This window comes from Heptranchias perlo, unplaced genomic scaffold, assembly GCF_035084215.1.
Source record: "Heptranchias perlo isolate sHepPer1 unplaced genomic scaffold, sHepPer1.hap1 HAP1_SCAFFOLD_274, whole genome shotgun sequence".
Taxonomy (NCBI): Eukaryota; Metazoa; Chordata; class Chondrichthyes; order Hexanchiformes; family Hexanchidae; genus Heptranchias; species Heptranchias perlo.
Window position 1 is genome coordinate 390001 of NW_027139286.1, and position 7500 is coordinate 397500.

The following is a 7500-nucleotide window of genomic DNA, read 5'->3' on the forward strand; positions in this document are numbered from 1 at the left end:
CAGGCCGATTTCCACCGGGTATGGCTCGTTGTGTGCGGCCGGACCAGGCGCAGCGGACGGTACCGAGCACTCGGAGGTCGGGCGCTGCCCGCCGGAGGTACAGCGAAAGGCTGCAAACCACTTTCCGCCGCCTCCCTCCGCGGGCGTGAGACCGACGGTCGTCGGGTTTAGTTCCGCGGCTAGAGCAGGACGAGGGGCAGCGAACGGTACCGGAACGAACCCGGTCGCACACCGGGAAGTCGAGTGCCGGGTCTCGAAACGGAGCCGGGTCGGCCCAGTTTAAAACGGAGAAGAGAGTGCTGCCCTCTGCGGGTGAAAACATGGAAGTACGTTGGTTAATGATTTCCAGTTCACCCCGCTTGGTCAGGCCCACTCGGAGGCGGATAACTCCGGAACGCCGAGGCCGATTTCCTCCGGGTATGGCTCGTTGCGTGCGGCAGGAGGAGGCGCAGCGTTCGGTACCGAGCACTCGGAGGTGCGGTGCTGCCCGCCGGAGTGACAGCGAAAGGCTGCGCACCCCTTTCCGCCTGCTAACTCGGCGTCCGTGAGACCGACCGACTCCGCTTTAGCACCGGAGCTAGAGTGGGGCAAGGGGCACCGAAGGGTACCGGAACGATGACGTTCGCACACCGGGAAGTCGAGTGCCGGGCCGCCGAAAGCGAGCAGGGTGCCACCGCTCGGGGCCCCGGTTTGTCCGTCCCACCCGGAGGCCCATATCTCCGGAAGGCACAGGCCGATTTCCTCCGGGTATGGCTCGTTGTGTGCGGCCGGACCAGGCGCAGCGGACGGTACCGAGCACTCGGAGGTCGGGCGCTGCCCGCCGGAGGTACAGCGAAAGGCTGCAAACCACTTTCCGCCGCCTCCCTCCGCGGGCGTGAGACCGACGGTCGTCGGGTTTAGTTCCGCGGCTAGAGCAGGACGAGGGGCAGCGAACGGTACCGGAACGAACCCGGTCGCACACCGGGAAGTCGAGTGCCGGGTCTCGAAACGGAGCCGGGTCGGCCCAGTTTAAAACGGAGAAGAGAGTGCTGCCCTCTGCGGGTGAAAACATGGAAGTACGTTGGTTAATGATTTCCAGTTCACCCCGCTTGGTCAGGCCCACTCGGAGGCGGATAACTCCGGAACGCCGAGGCCGATTTCCTCCGGGTATGGCTCGTTGCGTGCGGCAGGAGGAGGCGCAGCGTTCGGTACCGAGCACTCGGAGGTGCGGTGCTGCCCGCCGGAGTGACAGCGAAAGGCTGCGCACCCCTTTCCGCCTGCTAACTCGGCGTCCGTGAGACCGACCGACTCCGCTTTAGCACCGGAGCTAGAGTGGGGCAAGGGGCACCGAAGGGTACCGGAACGATGACGTTCGCACACCGGGAAGTCGAGTGCCGGGCCGCCGAAAGCGAGCAGGGTGCCACCGCTCGGGGCCCCGGTTTGTCCGTCCCACCCGGAGGCCCATATCTCCGGAAGGCACAGGCCGATTTCCTCCGGGTATGGCTCGTTGCGTGCGGCCGGACCAGGCGCAGCGGACGGTACCGAGCACTCGGAGGTCGGGCGCTGCCCGCCGGAGGTACAGCGAAAGGCTGCAAACCACTTTCCGCCGCCTCCCTCCGCGGGCGTGAGACCGACGGTCGTCGGGTTTGTTTCCGCGGCTAGAGCAGGACGAGGGGCAGCGAACGGTACCGGAAGGAACCCGGTCGCACACCGGGAAGTCGACTAGCGGGCCGCCGAAAGCGAGCACGGGGCCCCGGTTTGTCCGTCCCACCCGGAGGCCCATATCTCTGGAAGGCACAGGCCGATTTCCACCGGGTATGGCTCGTTGTGTGCGGCAGGACCAGGCGCAGCGGACGGTACCGAGCACTCGGAGGTCGGGCGCTGCCCGCCGGAGGTACAGCGAAAGGCTGCAAACCACTTTCCGCCACCTCCCTCCGCGGGCGTGAGACCGACGGTCGTCGGGTTTGTCTCCGCGGCTAGAGCAGGACGAGGGGCAGCGAACGGTACCGGAACGAACCCGGTCGCACACCGGGAAGTCGACCAGCGGGCCGCCGAAAGCGTGCTCGGGTCCCCGGTTTGTCTGTCCCACCCGGAGGCTGATATCTGAGGAAGTCCGAGGCCGATTTCCTCCGGCTAACTCGGCGGGCAATGTGTCCCCCCCCCACCATCTTCGGCTGATTACCGTGGCTGGACCGGATCAAGGAGCAACGGAACCGTGCCAGAACGACGTCGGTCGGACGGCGTGAACTGATAGTGCCGAGGCCGGAAACCGAGCCGGAAATGTGCACCGATTTATTGGTCCCACTCGCAGGCCCATATCTCCGGAAGGCCGAGGCCGATTTCCTCCGGGTATGGTTCGCTGCGTGCAGCCGGAAGGGGAGCAGCGGACGGCACTGAGCAGCCGGAGGTGCGGCGCTGCCCGCCGGAGCTGCAAGCGAAAGGCTGCGCACCGCTTTCCGCTGGCTAACTCGGCGGCCGTCAGGCCGACCGACTCCGCTTCAGCACGGGAGCTGGAGTCGGGCAAGGGGCACCGAAGGGTACCGGAAGGATCACGTTCGGACACCGGGAAGTCGAGTGCCGGGCCGCCGAAAGCGAGCTCGGGGCCCCGGTTTGTCCGTCCCACCCGGAGGCCCATATCTCGAGAAGGCACAGGCCGATTTCCTCCGGGTTTGGCTCGCTGCGTGCGGCCGGACGAGGCGCAGCGAACGGTACCGAGCACTCGGAGGTGCGGCGCTGCCCGCCGGAGGTACAGCGAAAGGCTGCAAACCGCTTTCCGCCTCCTCTCCCCTCGGGCGTGAGACCGACGGTCGTCTGGTTTGCTTCCGCGGCAAGAGCAGGACGAGGGGCACCGAGCGGTACCAGAACGAACCCGGTCGCACACCGGGATGTGGAGTGCCCGGCCCAAACCCGCTACCCCCCCCCCCCCCCCCAACACCCGAAAGCGAGCCCCGGTTTGTGGATTAAAAGTGAAGCGGCAAAGATTTGTAAAACAGCGTGAAATGATGAACCAGAAGCCCAAAGTAATGGTGGGAATAAAAGTTCCAAAATGTGAAATGGTGAACCAGAAGTTGTGTGAACTGTTTAACCCAAAGTGGCAAAAATGGATTAAAAGGGGTGAAATGATCGACCGCAAAGCAGGGCAAGCATTAAACAAAAGCAGCAGCATTTTTTAAAAAGGGACAAATGGTTTACCAGAATCCCAAAAGAATGCTCAGAGACTTAAGTCCCAAAGGGGAAATGGTTAACCAGTAGCTGGGTGAACTGCTTAACCCAAAGTGGGAAAAAGGATAAAAAAGGGGTGAACTGATCAACCAGAAGTCGACAACAATGTGCGGCGATTAAGTCTGAAAGAGGGAAAGGTTGACCGGAAAGCAGGGAAATGATTAAACAAAAGCAGAAAAATTCAGTAAAAAGGGGCAAGTGGTGAACCAGAAGTTGGGTGAACTGCTTAACCAAAAGTGGGAAAGAGGATTAAAAGGGGAGAAATGTTGAACCAGATGTCGAAAACAATGCGCGGCGATGAAGTCTGAAAGAGGAAAAGGTTGACCGCAAAGCAGGGAAAGGATTAAACAGAAGCAGCAATATCTTTTAAAAAGGGACAAATGGTGAACCAGAATCCCAAAAGAATGCTCAGAGACTTAAGTCCCAAAGGGGCAAATGGTTAACCAGAAGCTGGGTGAACTGTTTAACCAAAAGTGGGAAAAAGGATTAAAATGTTGTGAAATGATTAACCAGAAGGCGAAAGCAAAGTGCGGCGGCGAAGTCCTAAAGGGGAAAAGGTTGACCATAAAGCAGGGAAATGATTAAACAAAAGCGGAAAAATTCAGTAAGAAGGGGCAAATGGTTAACCAGAAGTTGGGTGAACTGCTTAACCAAAAGTGGGAAAAAGGATTAAAAGGGGAGAAATGTTTAACCAGATGTCGAAAACAATGCGCGGCGATGAAGTCTGAAAGAGGAATAGGTCGACCGCAAAGCAGGGAAATGATTAAACAAAAGCAGAAAAATTCAGTAAAAAGGGGCAAATGGTGAACCAGAAGCTGGGTGAACTGCTTAACCAAAAGTGGGAAAAAGGATTAAAAGGGGAGAAATGTTGAACCAGATGTCGAAAACAAGGTGCGGCGATGAAGTCTGAAAGAGGAATAGGTCGACCGCAAAGCAGGGAAAGGTTTAATCAAAAGCAGCAATATCTTTTAAAAAGGGACAAATGGTGAACCAGAATCACAAAAGAATGCTCAGAGACTTAAGTCCCAAAGGGGAAATGGTTAACCAGTAGCTGGGTGAACTGTCCAACCCAAAGTGGGAAAAAGGATTAAAAGGGGTGAAATGATTAACCAGGAGGCTAAAGCAATGTGCCGCGGTGAAGTCCTAAAGGGGAAAAGGTTGACCAGAAAGCAGGGAAAGCATTAAACAAAAGCGGCAACATTTTTTAAAAAGTGGCAAATGGTTAACCAGAATCCCAAAAGAATGCTCAGAGACTTAAGTCCCAAAGGGGAAATGGTGAACCAGAAGCTGGGTGAACTGGTGAACCAAAAGTGGGAAAAAGGATTAAAAGGGGAGAAATGATTAACCAGGAGGCTGAAGCAATGTGCCGCGGTGAAGTCCTAAAGGGTAAAAGGTTGACAAGAAAGCAGGGAAATGATTAAACCAAAGCGGAAAAATTCAGTATAATGGGGCAAATGGTTAACCAGAAGCTGGGTGAAATGGTTAACCAAAAGTGGCAAAAAAAGATTTAAAGGGGAAAAATGATTAACCAGAAGTCGACAACAATGCTCGGCGATGAAGTCTGAAAGGGGAAAAGGTTGACCAGAAAGCAGGGAAACGATTAAACAAAAGCGGCAACATTTTTTAAAAAGTGGCAAATGGTTAACCAGAATCCCAAAAGAATGCTCAGAGACTAAGTCCCAAAGGGGAAATGGTTAACCAGAAGCTGGGGGAAATGGTTAACCAAAAGTTGCAAAAATGATTAAAAGGGGTGAAATGATTAACCAGGAGGCTGAAGCAATGTGCCGCGGTGAAGTCCTAAAGGGGAAAAGGTTGACCACAAAGCAGGGAAAGCATTAAACAAAAGCGGCAACATTTTTTAAAAATTGGCAAATGATTAACCAGAATCCCAAAAGAATGCTCAGAGACTAAGTCCCAAAGGGGAAATGGTTAACCAGAAGCAGGGGGAAATGGTTAACCAAAAGTTGCAAAAATGATTAAAAGGGGTGAAATGATTAACCAGGAGGCTGAAGCAATGTGCCGCGGTGAAGTCCTAAAGGGGAAAAGGTTGACCACAAAGCAGGGAAAGCATTAAACAAAAGCGGCAACATTTTTAAAAAAGTGGCAAATGATTAACCAGAATCCCAAAAGAATGCTCAGAGACTAAGTCCCAAAGGGGAAATGGTTAACCAGAAGCTGGGGGAAATGGTTAACCAAAAGTTGCAAAAATGATTAAAAGGGGTGAAATGATTAACCAGGAGGCTAAAGCAATGTGCCGCGGTGAAGTCTGAAAGAGGGAAAGGTTGACCAGAAAGCATTAAACAAAAGTGGCAACATTTTAAAATAATTGGCAAATGGTTAACCAGAATCCCAAAAGAATGCTCAGAGACTAAGTCCCAAAGGGGAAATGGTTAACCAGAAGCTGGGGGAAATGGTTAACCAAAAGTTGCAAAAATGATTAAAAGGGGTGAAATGATTAACCAGGAGGCTAAAGCAATGTGCCGCGGTGAAGTCCTAAAGGGGAAAAGGTTGACCAGAAAGCAGGGAAAGCATTAAACAAAAGCGGCAACATTTTTTAAAAAGTGGCAAATGGTTAACCAGAATCCCAAAAGAATGCTCAGAGACCAAGTCCCAAAGGGGAAATGGTTAACCAGAAGCTGGGGGAAATGGTTAACCAAAAGTTGCAAAAATGATTAAAAGGGGTGAAATGATTAACCAGGAGGCTGAAGCAATGTGCCGCGGTGAAGTCTGAAAGAGGGAAAGGTTGACCAGAAAGCATTAAACAAAAGTGGCAACATTTTTTAAAAATTGGCAAATGGTTAACCAGAATCCCAAAAGAATGCTCACAGACTAAGTCCCAAAGGGGAAATGGTTAACCAGAAGCTGGGTGAAATGGTTAACCAAAAGTTACAAAAATGATTAAAAGGGGTGAAATGATCAACCAGAAGTCGAAAACAATGTGCGGCGATGAAGTCCTAAGGTGGAAAAGTTACCCAGAAGGCAGGGAAATGATCAAACGAAAGCAGCCAAAAAATTATTAAAAGAGGGGAACTGATGAACCAAAAGATGAGAAACGGCCCGCAGAGACTAAGTCCAAAACGGGAACTGGTGAACCGGAAATGATTAACCAAAAACTAAGTCCGAAGAGGGAACTGGTAAACCAGAACTGAGTAACCCGATTTTTAAAATTAATTATAAATGGGGAAACGATTGAGCAAAAGGCGGAAATTAAGTCACAGGGACCAGGTCCGAAAGGGCAAGAGGTTACCCCGTAGGGGGCATTCGTCAACTCAATCTGAAAATTTTGGAGGCAAATCTGACCAAAATGCGGAAATCGGACCACACCGCGAGGGGCGCCATTCGACGGGGCAGGGGTAGACGCGTCGAACGGTGCCTGAAGGTCCCGGCTGCGACACGTGAGTCCGGAGATATGGCCAGTCAAAGTCTGATGGGAGGTACCGAAGCCGAAAAATCGAAACGCGTTTGCGGCGATTCGGTGTCAGAAAGTCGGTCACGAATTCAAATTCGTCCCGCTGATTCGCCAATTGCCAGCCGGTTCCGGGGGGATTGGCGGGGTACCTGCAGGATAGTAAGAGGTGGCATGTCGAGACTTAGCCTGTTTACCAGACTTGTGTCCAGCGCCTCCAGGTCTGCAGAGACCGACCCGGGCTGCCGCCCAACCGACTTTTAAGCCTTTTGGGAGTGGGAATTTTTCCCATTTTTCCCCATTTTTCGGGTTTTTTGGTCGGGCTTGAAAACGGCGGCCCCGAGGCCTCCCGGGGCTGGCGGGCTTCGGCTCCCTTGCGAGAGGGTCCGAATTCCACCCGTTTAAGCCCAGAAAGGAGTTCGGAAGTCAGTCGGTCGAGGGAACCCCTTCGGAAGTCCGACGGGGATGGATTCGGCCGGCGTTTCGGATCTCCGGTCAGAGGATTCCCCCCCTGGGCGGGGGGGTGCGAGTAGCTGCCGGCAAACGGTCCCTTGCACTTGTGGCACAAAAAGTCCGAGCACAGGTTAATGAGTTGGCCGCGGAAGCCCCTATGCCGAAATGAGAAAGCCCCCGTTGCGGGGATTTAGTGACGCATCTGCGGCCGGAGGTGGGAGGCCGTCCTGCCGAATTGACACTTGTCATTCGGGCACCTAGGGATTGGTCGGGTACCCGGAGATTTTCGAGAACACGATTTTCAGAGCTTTCTCTGACAGCCCAGGTGCACTTTAAGAGTGCCTGAAAAAGTGACACTTGGCAAAAGGCTCTCAATTTCAAAGCGGAGACCTTTACAAGAGCACTCGGAAGTCACCTGTCAGCATTTAAAGCTACATCAG